The 12,724-nt window shown below is 40.7% G+C and overlaps 1 protein-coding gene across 18 annotated transcripts in view; it reads right to left on the minus strand.

Moving 5' to 3' along the window:
- nr2c1 (nuclear receptor subfamily 2, group C, member 1) overlaps positions 1-12,724 on the minus strand; it is a 139,167-nt gene that overhangs the window by 74,687 nt on the left and 51,756 nt on the right. For all 18 annotated transcript variants that reach the window (XM_059987791.1, XM_059987787.1, XM_059987783.1 and 15 more), the window contains one exon: positions 2,157-2,234. The gene's annotated coding sequence lies outside the window, so the exon portion shown is untranslated. The remainder of the gene's footprint in view (positions 1-2,156; positions 2,235-12,724) is intronic.

Genomic DNA, 12,724 nt, shown 5'->3' on the forward strand with positions numbered 1-12,724 from the left:
ATATCAACCCAGCACGGATGGTACGGGAGTCACTGGATCGACATCAACCCAGCATGGGAGCAGTCTGTCACTGGATCGAACTCACAGACCTCTGTTTTCCAGCTCGGCGCTGATCTCACTGCACCACCAACCGACCGGAACCCGGGGGGGGGGTGAAGGGCGGGGTCAGGGTGAATCTTACTAAGAAAATTTTAAGCCAAATACAAAGTTAAACACTCAGCACAGTGTCAACGGCAATGACTCAAAATGGTGGACAGTGTCGTGACCCGACTTAAAATGGCGGACGGCGTTCTCCTTCCTTGGTTTGTAAGTACGAGTTGTCCATAACTCAGGGACTACCTGTACCTACTACTATCGCTCACCCTTTGATTCTTCCACCAGTAACCTACACTAGGCTTGCATTAAGGTAGCCAATTAAATTAACAATCAGTGGAATGGGCTTGGGAGGAAAGGCAGGTGTATAGATTTTCAATCGCAGACACCACAGCAGCATAATGGTTAGCACAACTCTATTATAGTTTGGGGCGCTCCAAGGTTCGGAGTTTAATTCTGGTGCAGTTCTGTAAGGAAACTCTGTATATCCTCCCAAAGGAATGTGTGGATTTTCTCCAGGTATTCAGTTTCCTCTCACAATCCAAAGATGTATGGGGTAAGCTAATTGGTCATTGTAAATTGTCCTGTCGTTATGTTAAGGTTAATGGAGTTTGTTGGAGGTCACTGGGGTGACATGGTTTGAAGGGCCTACTCTATGCTGTATCATAAGTAAGTTTCTAAAAACTGTGATGGTTTGCAAAAGAAAAATACATGACAATTTGTATTCATATAAGTAACAACCAAATTGAATAAAATCAATTGGATATGTTTAATAGAAAATTATTGCTCAAAATGTCAATAGCAGTCCATCAATAATATTTGAGAATGTACTGATGACAGGAAGTCAGAAACAACCAGACATCTGTCCCAGCACTAGTCCCTTTATGACTGAGATTCTTACTATCAAGTTAATCCCAATGTTCATATCTTTATTGTTGTACTAGGACCAATTAATATTGAAATAATGCACATCAATAGTTCTTACTATACCTATAAAAACAGCACAAGGGCATCATACATACAGATAATGCTAAATATTCCTGCAGAGTACCTGTGGGGGGGGGGGGTGGGGAAGATTAATTATTGTTGAAAACATAACAATACGTGAAACATTCTTTCACGCATTGGTCTTGTTACATACTCGTGACACATGACAGTGGTGCCCTTGTCATGTGACTGGGGTTGAAGCTGTACTGGACTTGAGGTGATGGTCTTGTGATGGTGGAATGACGTCATTTTCCCGCCAGTAGAGATCATGTGATGGGTTTTTTACAGGTTATAAAAGGTAGACCCCACCCTGTGAGGAGGGGCAGTTCGTGGCTGGATTTGCCAAGTTGACTTCATGCCACTGCGTGTTTGAAGTGATGACGCAGTTTAGTTGAAGGATGAAGTTTTTATTTAATGCCTAAAGTTTAAAAGGTTAATGCCAACAGGTTCTTTATGATTCTGTTAGTTTGAGAATTAAAGGAGAGTGAAGATTCAAGGTTGGAAGTTAAAGATCGAGGAGAATCGCTTTCTACGGTGAAACGGGGGCGACCTTTGTTTGATCCTTATTTGGAAGGATTTCGTTGACTATCTTCGTGTTAATCCCTAGGTTTACCTAGAAAGGATTGAAGGTAGTGGAGAAGGAAAGGTCAGTGCCTTTAAGCCGTTCTGTTTCGTAAATTCTTCGTGGGAATTTCGACGTCGGGAATCGAAGCAAGCGACGTGAAAGAGAACTTAAATCGTCCTGTAAAGTCTCTCCTTTTAAATGGACTGTGAGCATATCGAACTTTTGGCAATATCACTTTAAGAACTGTTTTGGAATATCACTTCAAAGAACTGTTTTGGAATATCACTTTACGAACTGTTTGAACAGCCGCTCAGCAGCTGTTTCCGGTTACGGTAGTGTTTGTTTACTTTTGGGGGGTTTGTTTTCTGTGTTTAATAAACGTGTTGTTTTATTATAAGAAACCCTTGCCGAACTCATATATTTATTGTTGCCTGAATACGTAACAGTCTATACAAGAGCAATTGCAAACTGAAAAACCTATTTAACACTTTCAAAGTGGCAAAAAGCTTACCTTGCTATCCTCAATGTTTACACTTTTATACAAGTATAAATGTTACTTTTCTTTCCAATTACTTGTTTTTCAGCATGCCTAGGGGCAAATAAAAAAAACACCTTTAAAAGGGAGAGAAGAAAAGATTTGTTATATCTAATTACAGAATGAATCAATTGGCCTTAAAATACATGTAGAGACTGTAGAGACTTTCTGCTGGTTCTAATTTCTGTATTTATTTTTATTTTAAATGCAATTTCTTCCTAAACATATTACGAAATTAGATCTGTGTTCAACATTGCAGTGTTAAGCAGCAAAGAATGAAATACACAGAAGTGTAACCAAAGCCCAAGGTGAAAAGCTAAATCTGTTAATACCAATCAATATCCTAGCACTGGTTCAAAGAGAAAGTCATAGGAGTGCTGAGCATAAGCTGCTGTGGTAGCCAAATAAAATAAATGAAATTCCTTTGTGTATATTTAGTTCTGAAGGAATAATGTATTTCGTTTTATTTTTCATTTATTTTATTTAGAGCTACAGCATGATAACATGGTCTTCCAGCCCAATCAGCCCACACTGCCCAGTTACACCCAGGTAATCAATTACCCTACAAACCCCTATGGATTTGGAATGTGGGAAAGAACTAGAGCACCCAGAGGAAATCTATGTGGTCACTGGAAGAACACAGAAACTCCTCACAGAGAGCGGTAGAATTGGACTAGGTCTCTGGTGATGTGATAATGTTACACTAACAGCTATGCTACCTTGCCACCTTATTTCATAGAATTACTTTAAGGCAATACGTTACTTCAACCCACCAATCATAAAATCTTGGGCATTTAAGTTATTTAAGACAGAAATGAATAATTCTTTCCTCCCCATGTAGAGATGCAAATCTGCCTATGCTTAAATTAACTGGACAATAAAAACACAGAAAACCTACAGCGCAATAAAGGCCCTTCGGCCCACAAAGCTGTGCCAAACAGCCCTTATCTTAGAAATTACCTAGGGTTACCCATAGCCCTCTATTTTTCTAAGCTCCATGTACCTGTCTAGGAGGCTCTTAAAAGACTCTATCGTATCTGCCTCCACCACCATCGCCAGCAGCCCATTCCACAAACTCTGTGTAAAAAAAAACTTACCCCTGACATCTCCTCTGTACCTACTTCCAAGCACCTTAAAACTATGTCCTCTCGTGTTAGCCATTTCAGCCCTGGGAAAAAGCCTATAACTATCCACACGATCAATGCCTCTCTTGATGTTATACACCTCTAATCCTCCGTCGCTCCAAGGAAAAAAGGCCGAGTTCACTCAACCTATTCTCATAAAGCATGCTCCCCAATCCAGGCAACATCCTTGTAATTCTCCTCTGCACCCTTTCTATGGTTTCCACATCCTTCCTATAGTGAGGTGACCAGAACTGAGCACAATAGTCCAAGTTGGGTCTGACCAGGGTCCTATATAGCTGCAACATTACCTCTTGTCTCCTAAACTCAATCCCATGATTGATGAAGGCCAATGCACTGTGTGCTTTCTTAACCACAGTGACAACAGCTTTGTGTGTCCTATGGTTGGTTCCCCAACCCGGCCCCTAAGAAGCTGCAGCTCAACGCACCTGGTGCAGATGTGGCTGTCCGGGAGGCTGGGAGTCTCCCAGACTTCCCACAACTGACACGGAGCACAGAACACTTGCCTCACACACATTCTTCCTGTCTGTATTTAACACAGGTAACCTACCTTGCCTCGACCCACTAACGCTCAAGCCCCATTGAGCCAAAGCCTTCCTACTCTGTCTCTCTCTACACAATCTAGAAATTGTGTATTGAAATCCCCTGCAAGTACACTGTATGCAGTACAATTCTTAGGTTTGTATAATGGTTCAGGAGTCAAATTAATCTGTCAACAGTGTTTTCTCCCACTTCTTTCTTCAGCTTTGTTCAATAAGTTAAGATATCACATATACAAGGACAATGTCAAAGCAATTTATGACTGGCAAAGTAAATGTAGTTTTGCACATGGTGAGAATGACGAGAGTTCAAATTATTTGGTGCTCAAGAAGACCTGCTATCTAGCACATGGTGACTACAATGAACTAGCCAATGGTAGCACTCCATTTGTACAATATCTACGTAGGAGCCCAGTGTTGCAGCCATTTTCATCCATGCTCACAACTGTTCATACCTGCGATGGCAATTCATCTTGACTGGCATTGGCGATGGGGTTTTGTTGCCGATTGAATATTAAAATGCTAGCAGCTAGATACATTTCTGTGCCATGCCCTTACTTATCATTGGAATAAATAAGGCTTTATCACAGTCTGCAATTTTACTCAGATGTATCCCCAAAATGACTCTGCAAACACAGAATCACGGAAACATACAGCACAGAAATGGACATGGTTGGCTTACCCCATCCATGCCAACTATTAAGCCCATCTACCCTAATCCAATTTGCTTGCACCAGGCCCACATACCCCTCTGCCTTTCCTATTGAAGTTCTGGTCCAAATGCTCTTTTTAGCAATGTAATATATTCCGTCTGGGTCACCTCTGAGCTGATGGCAAGACAACTGCTTTTCCTTTGGTAAACAAAACTCCCCTTCCCTCCATTTCTATTCACCACTCTGACCTTTTACTTCTACTCCCCCGCCTAATACTTCACCCTAGGTCATCTCCTTCCCTTTCTTCTACAGTCCACTCTCTTTTCCCATTAGATTCCTTCTTCGCCAGCCCTTGGCCTTTCACATGCACCAGGCTTCACTTATCACTTTCCAATTAACCTCCTTCCCCTCCCCGACACCTTTTTATTCTGATATCTTTTCCCTTTCTTCTCAGTCGTGAAAATGGGTCTTGGTCTGAATTCACTTCCACAGATGATGTCTGACCTGCTGAGTTCCTCCAGCATTTTGTATGTCATGGAAATTTTGACAGGCTTGTTTCCACTGTTGACCTTATAAATAAATTCTCTAAGTGATTACAAAGAGATATACTCTATGAAATTGAACCAAATACCTCAATCATCCAGCTTCCATGCTCACATTCCTACACAACTGCTATACATCATGATCTTGTTACTATTTCCTCTATTAGTTTTAATGATAATTAATAAATCTATGATGAGCCTCACTCCAGCCCCTCCAAAATCAAATAGCTGTCTTCGTTCATTCAACTCAATGCCCAATTATTAAAAAATTACATTGTGGCCACTTTATTAGGTACACCTGGTCATTAACCAATCATGTGGCTGCAATTATATGCATAAAAGCACGCAAACATGGTCAAGAGCTTCAGTTGTTCAGACCAAATATTAGAATGGGGAAGAAACATGATCTAAGTGACTTTGACTGTGGAATGATTGTTGGTGCCAGACTAGGTGGTTTAGGCATCTTAGAAACTGATCTCCTGGGCTGTTCATGCACAACAGTCTTTAAAGTTTACAGAGAATGATGCAAAAAAAAACTAAAAAAAAGACATCCAATAAGAGGCAGCTGTGTGGGTAAAAATGTTACTGAGAGGTCAGAGGAGAATGGCCAGACTGGTTGAAACTGACAGGAAGTAGACAGTAGCTCAAATAATCATGCATTACAACAGAAGAGCTCCTCGGAATGCACAACACATCTAACCTTGAAGTGGATGGGCTACAGCTGCAGAAGAGCACACTGTGTTCCACTCCTATACCTAATAACGTGAGTCACTGAGTGTGCTTACTTACATCCTAAATACTGAAAGATCAAATTTTGATAGTTTGTATGAGTTGAGAATAACTGCCAAAAATGTATTAAGCATGAAACTGTTAACAGCTCCAGGGACTTCAAATATGCTCAGTTATGTACTTTGCTTACACTTAAACCATCTTAATTCCTTCATTCAAATGAGATATTAAACCACATCCCAGTATGCCCAGTGCACACACTTTCCACATTATTTAAAACAAAAGCAGACCCATTTAAGATAAATGAAACTATTTTAATCCTGATGATTAAAACACAGATGGAAACCATTCAGTCCATCGTGCCTAACTATTCAATAAAATCCACACTTGGAAAGGCACAGATTGACTACGGATAATCAGCTTTATTCATGGGAAATCCTGTCTCATTAATTTGACTGAATGTTTTAAAGGGATAACTAAGTATATACTGCACCATGGGAAGGTCGTAATTATGTAGAGGAAAATCACCAGGACGCTCTCTGGATCGCCTCACATCAATGGGTTTATTTTGCTTGGGGCAGAGGTGGCTGAGAGATGACCTGATAAAATTAGGAGTGCAATAAAAAGAGAAGATAGTAAGAATATTTTTTCCATAATTGAGATGTCTAAGGCAAGATGGCATAGGTTTAAAAGTAAGAGCTAGGAGGCTTAGAGGGGATTTGAGTGGGAGTTTGTTCTGCAGAGTTTGGAATCTAAATACACTGCCTGTGGTGTGGGATGCACACTCATAAAACATTTAAGCACCTTCTGGATGAGCACTTCAATTGTCAATTTATGGAAGGCTACAGGGAGTGCTGGTACTTGGTATTACTACATATAGGTAAAACACTGGGCTGGCATGGCAGCGTGGCAGTTAGTGCAGCAATTTACTGTAGCCATCTGTAAGAGCGGGTGTTCAATTCTCACTGCTGTCTGTAAGGAGTTTATAAACTCTCCCCGTGAACATGAGTTTCCTCTGGGTGCTCCAGTTTTCTCCCACATTCCAAGGACATATGGTTGGGGTTAGTAAGTCTGGGCATGCTATGTTGGCACTGGAAGCATGTCAAAACTTGTGGGCTGCCCTCAATACATCCTCACTGATTTGATATGATGCAAACGACACATTTCACTGTGTTTTGATGTTTCAATGTATTTGTGACAAATGAATCTAATCTTTAAACAGTTGGAATGGGAATAGTGTGTTAATGAGTGTTTCTGTGCTTTAAGACCTATGGTTCTAAAGATCCTTGCTGCACACCAATAGCCTTTCAACTTTCTTATTACTTATCCTACTGTTCTGATAGTTAACAATTAGATTCAAGCACACCTACAGACATTGCATCCCAAATCAAAACTTGAAGCATTGAAAGATTTACCTCCTAAACGTGCCGATTCATCCTGTTACGTTAAATTTACAACCCTCATATTAGTGGAAACAATTCCTCCCTAGATACTCTTATCCAATTCAATCAGAATGTAGAATATTTCAATAATTTAGAATAATTGTCACATGTACATTTTTCATGCATCTCATGAAGTACTGAACACAATTCAAAAGAGAATAAGCTTATTTAAATGCAAAAGGACTAAATAAACTCATCAAAAATGCTAGATCCATCCTTGGCTACAATCCAGACTCCTTTGAGTTAGTGGTAGAGAGCAGGTCACTAAACAAACTGTAATTCATTGTGGACAATCTGGCACATTTTCTCCATGGCCTACTGAATAAGCAGTGGAACACCTTTTCTAACAGACTCATTCAGCTCCACTGTCACCAGGATGGTTACAGAAAATCTTTCTTACCAAATACAATAAGCATATACAACAGTTCATCTCTGCGATACACATCATAGTACAATAGTCAGCTTTATTTTGTATATTATTGCACAATATTACATTATTATTGTGTATATTATTATTCTCTTTTGGTTAAGTCTGCACACTGTTTTTAAATGTTGCTTCTGTAATAATTCCCCAGTCAGGATCAATAAAGTACTTATTATTATAATTTTTATTATTATTGTTTTTCACCATATGCACCCCACTAAGTGATTCTTAAGAAAAAGTGAATTTTCATATTTCCATGTTTTGCCATCTCAACAATGCAGAAGTGTCATAAGAAAAATTACTGAAGAATGTTAATTGATAAGGGATTAAATATGGTGATTTACAAACCCCATTTTCAGAAAAGTTGGGATATTTTCCAAAATGCAATAAAAACTAAAATCTGTGATACGTTAATTCACGCAAATCTTAATTTAACTGACAAAAATACAAAGAAAAGATTTTCAATAGTTTTACTGACCAACTTAATTGTAGTTTGTAAATATACACAAATTTAGAATTTGATGGCTGCAACACACTCAACAAAAGTTGGGAGTTAAAATAAGATTGAAAAGTGCACAGAATATTCAAATAACACCGGTTTGGAAGACTCCACATTAAGCAGGCTAATTGGTAGCAGGTGAGGTATCATGACTGGGTATAAAAGCAGCATCCATCAAAGGCTCAGTCTTTGCAAGCAAGGATGGGTCGTGACTCACACCTTTGTGCCAAAATTTGTGAGAGAATTGTTAGTCAGTTCAAAAGGAACATTTCCCAACACAAGATTGCAGAGAATTTAGGTCTTTCAACATCTACAGTACATAATATTGTGAAAAGATTCAGAAAATTCAGAGACATCTCAGTGTTGAATGTGCACGATCTACGAGCCCTCAGGCGCCACTGCCTAAGAAACCGTCATGCTACTGTGACAATTATAGCCACCTGTGCTCGGGAATACTTCGGAAAACCATTGTCACTTAACACAGTCTGTCGCTGCATCCAGAAATGCAACTTGAAACTGTATTACGCAAGGAGGAAGCCATACATCAACTCTATGCCGGTAAGTTCTCTGGGCCCAAGCTCATCTCAAGTGGACCGAAAGACTGTGGAACCGTGCGCTGTGGTCAGATGAGTCTGCATTTCAGCAAGTTTTCGGAAAAAATGGGTGTCGAGTTCTCCGTGCCAAAGATGAAAACGACCATCCTGATTGTTATCAGCGAAAGGTACAAAAGCCAGCATCTGTGATGGCATGGGAGTGCATCAGTGCCCACGGCATGGGTGAGTTGCATGTATGTGAAGGTACCACTGACTCTGAAGTGTATATTAGGATTTTAGAGAGACATATGTTGCCATCAAGGCGACGTCTCTTCCCGGGACGTCCATGCTTATTTCAGCAGGACAATGCCAGACCACATTCTGCATGGGCTACAACAGCGTGGCTTTGTAGACACAGAGTGTGTGTACTTGACTGGCCTGCTGCCAGTCCAGATCTATCTCCTATTGAAAATGTAAAGCTCATCATGAAGAGGAGAATCAGACAACAGAGGCCACGGACTGTTGTGCAGCTGAAGTCTTATATCAAGCAAGAATGGACAAAATTTCCAATTGCAAATCTACTACAATTAGTATCCTCAGTTCCAAAATGATTAAAAAGTGTTATTAAAAGGAAAGGTGATGTAACACAATGGTAAACATGCCTCTGTCCCAACCTTTGTTGAGTGTGTTGCAGCCATCAAATTCTAAATTTGTGTATATATACAAAATACAATTAAGTTGGTCAGTAAAACTATTGAAAATCTTTTCTTTGTACTTTTGTCAGTTAAATAAAGATTCACGTGAATTAACATACCACAGATTTTTGTTTTTATTGCATTTTGGAAAATATCCCAACTTTTCTGGAAATGGGGTTTGTAGATAAGAGCAGTGCCACCATTATTAGGAATGGAAAGCACAGACTTGCTCAACAGGTCTTCTATTTAATTAATGACCTGAGAACAGAGACCTAGGAATGATTCAACCATTGGCAAAAATGTAGCATGTTTCAGATGTTACAATACATTAACAAAAGTAAATGAAACAGTACATGGAACAGCACATTTCAGTGGAAGTAAAAATAAAGCAGCCCGCATACAAAACCATAGCTGCTTTATACAATGCTATCCACAATCCTGTCTGTCAGCAGTTACCCAGTTATTGCCACATTGTGAAAAACAAGCAACAGATCAAAAAATCCAAAAAAAATAGGAAATGGTGGAAACAGTCAAGGGTTTCTAAGGAAAGAGAAACAGTTACCATTTATGGTTGGAGAACCAGGGGTGTAGAATTTTTTTCCTTAACCTTCAACTGTTTCTCTTTCTGCAGATGCTGTCTGATCTGTTGAATTTTGTAGCATTTTGTTTCAAATTGCCATTTCACCCCCCCACCCCCGATGTTATTATACAAGGGCAAGTTTGTACTATACGATTAGAGGCTATAGTGGCAATATTGTTGCAGTGGCAATAAAACAGGGTGAAATTAGGTAATTAATTTGCTATTAAAACTGTTTTCAGTGACTTAGATTCTTTCCATTTTCTGGAGAAGTACACTGTCTTTACTGAGAGAAGTTGCTGTAGTTTACATAAACAGAAAGTTGATGCAATTTCCTGGCTGCACAGTGGATCGTTGACTTCAAAGTTCAAAATAAATTTATTCTCACAGTACATACCTGTCACCATATGCTACCTTGGAAGTCATTTTCTTGCAGCATTTACAGGAAAACAAGGAAATGCAATAGAATCAATGAAAAAACTACCCACAGCAAATTAAAAAAAACAAATAAATAATACTGAGAACATGAGTTGAAAGGAGTCTGAAATAAGTTGTGGAATCATTTCAGAGTTGAGGTGAAGATCTTCTGCCCAACAGCAGCGAGAAGGAAGCATAGTCTAGATGGTGGGAGTCTTTGATGACAGATGTTACAGTGCTCCTTGTAGATGTGCTCAAGGTGGGGGAAGGCTTTGCCTGTGATGGACTGGGCTTTACTCACCACTTTCTATAGGCTTTTCTGTTTTTGCTATTGGTGTTTCTATACTAGTTCATGATGGAACCAGTCAGGATACTCTGCACATCAAAAGCAGTTGTAAAAGTTTTAGATAACATGCCAAATCTGCACAAGTTTCTATGAAAGTAGAGGTGTTGTTGTGTTTTCCTTGTGATGGCACTTACGTTCTGGTCCTAGGACTGATCTCTAATATAATGCCATTACTACCAATCCCCTAATAAGGACTGAAATATGGACCTCTGGTTTCATTCGCTGGTAGTCAATAATCAGCTCTTTGACTTTGCTGATGTTGAGTGAGAGGTGGCTGTTGTGGTACCATCCATCCAGATTTTCAATCTCCCTCCTCTATGCTGATTCATCACTGCATTTCATTGTTCATAAGTATATGTTTATAAGTACAGAAGTGAGTAGAGCAGGGGGCTAAGTTGGTGATTGTAGAGGAGATATCGTTGCTGAGCCATATTGACTGGGGTCTGCAAGTGAAGCAAGACTTTATCCTGCCAATCTCCAACATGCTGTCTGCCCTAGCACTGGCAAAACCTTTCAAAGTAAGAGGTAAATTCATATTGAAGGGGGTTGTTTTATAAAATAAATAAGTTCAAGTCCATTAATCAGTACTGATATAAGGGGCAGGAATGAGCTTTCCAGAATCTCAGTTAGAAAGTGGCATCTGCCAGCAGGTGCAAGCTCACCTAACATTCGGCTGGGCTGGGAGGGAGCATTGCTCTGCAGCAGTAATTGCAACAGGGCAGTCTGCCAGCGTGGGGCAAAGACAAAGTACAGTAAATATTCTCTGCCACTCTTCCCTGACTGCATAACTAGATTTTGTAGGATTAGTTCTACTGTGATCAAAATAAAAATGTAACTCACAATGGGGACCTAAGTGAATACCGTCCCATTGCACTCATATCAACATGAAGTGCTTCAAGAAGCTCATCATGAGGCATATCAAGACCCTGCTGCCCCTCCCCCCTGCAGTTTGCGTACCGTCCCAACCGCTCAACAGATGACACCATTACCATCACCCTCCAACTGGCCCAAACCCACCTGGACAAAAAAAGACACATACGTTCGGATGCTGTTCATAGACTTCAGTTCAGCATTCAATACAATCATCCCTCAGAAACTGATTGGAAAGCTGAGCCTACTGGGCCTGTACACTGCAACTGGATCCTAGACTTACTGACTGGGAAACCTCAGTCAGTCTGGATTGGGAGCAGCATCTCACTGAGCACAGGGGACCCCCAGGGCTGTGTGCTCAGTTCACTCTGCTGATCCATGACTGTGCTGCAACACATAGCTCAAACCACATCATCAAATTCGCCAATGACACGACCCTGGTGGGTCTCATCAGCAAGAATGACGAGTCAGCTTACAGAGAGGAGGTGCAGCAGCTAAAGGACTGGTGCAGAGCCAACAACCCGCCTCTGAATGTGAACAAAACAAAAGAGATGGTTGTTGAGTTCAGAAGGGCACGGAATGACCACTCCCCGCTGAACATCGACGGCTCCTCGGTAGAGATTGTTAAGAGCACCAAATTTCTTGGTGTTCACCTGGCAGAGAATCTCACCTGGTCCCTCAACACCAGCTCCATAGCAAAGAAAGCCCAGCAGCGTCTCTACTTTCTGCGAAGGCTGAGGGAAGTCCATCTCCCACCCCCCATCCTTATCACATTATACAGGGGTTGTATTGAGAGCATCCTGAGCAGCTGCATCACTGCCTGGTTCAGAAATTGCATCATCCCGGATCACAAGACCCTGCATTGGGGTCTCTCTTCCCGCCATCACGGACATTTACACTACACGCTGCATCCGCAAAGCAAATAGCATTATGAAGGACCCCATGCACCCCTCATACAATCTCTTCTCCCTCCTGCCGTCTGGGAAAAGGCTCCGAAGCATTCGGGCTCTCACGACCAGACTATGTAACAGTTTCTTCCTCCAAGATATCAGACTCCTCAATACCCATCACCTGGCCTGATACCTTGCCCTACTGTCTGTTTATTATTTATTATAATGCCTGCACTCTTTTGTGCA

Source organism: Hypanus sabinus, chromosome 13 (genome assembly GCF_030144855.1).
Source record: "Hypanus sabinus isolate sHypSab1 chromosome 13, sHypSab1.hap1, whole genome shotgun sequence".
Lineage (NCBI taxonomy): Eukaryota > Metazoa > Chordata > Chondrichthyes > Myliobatiformes > Dasyatidae > Hypanus > Hypanus sabinus.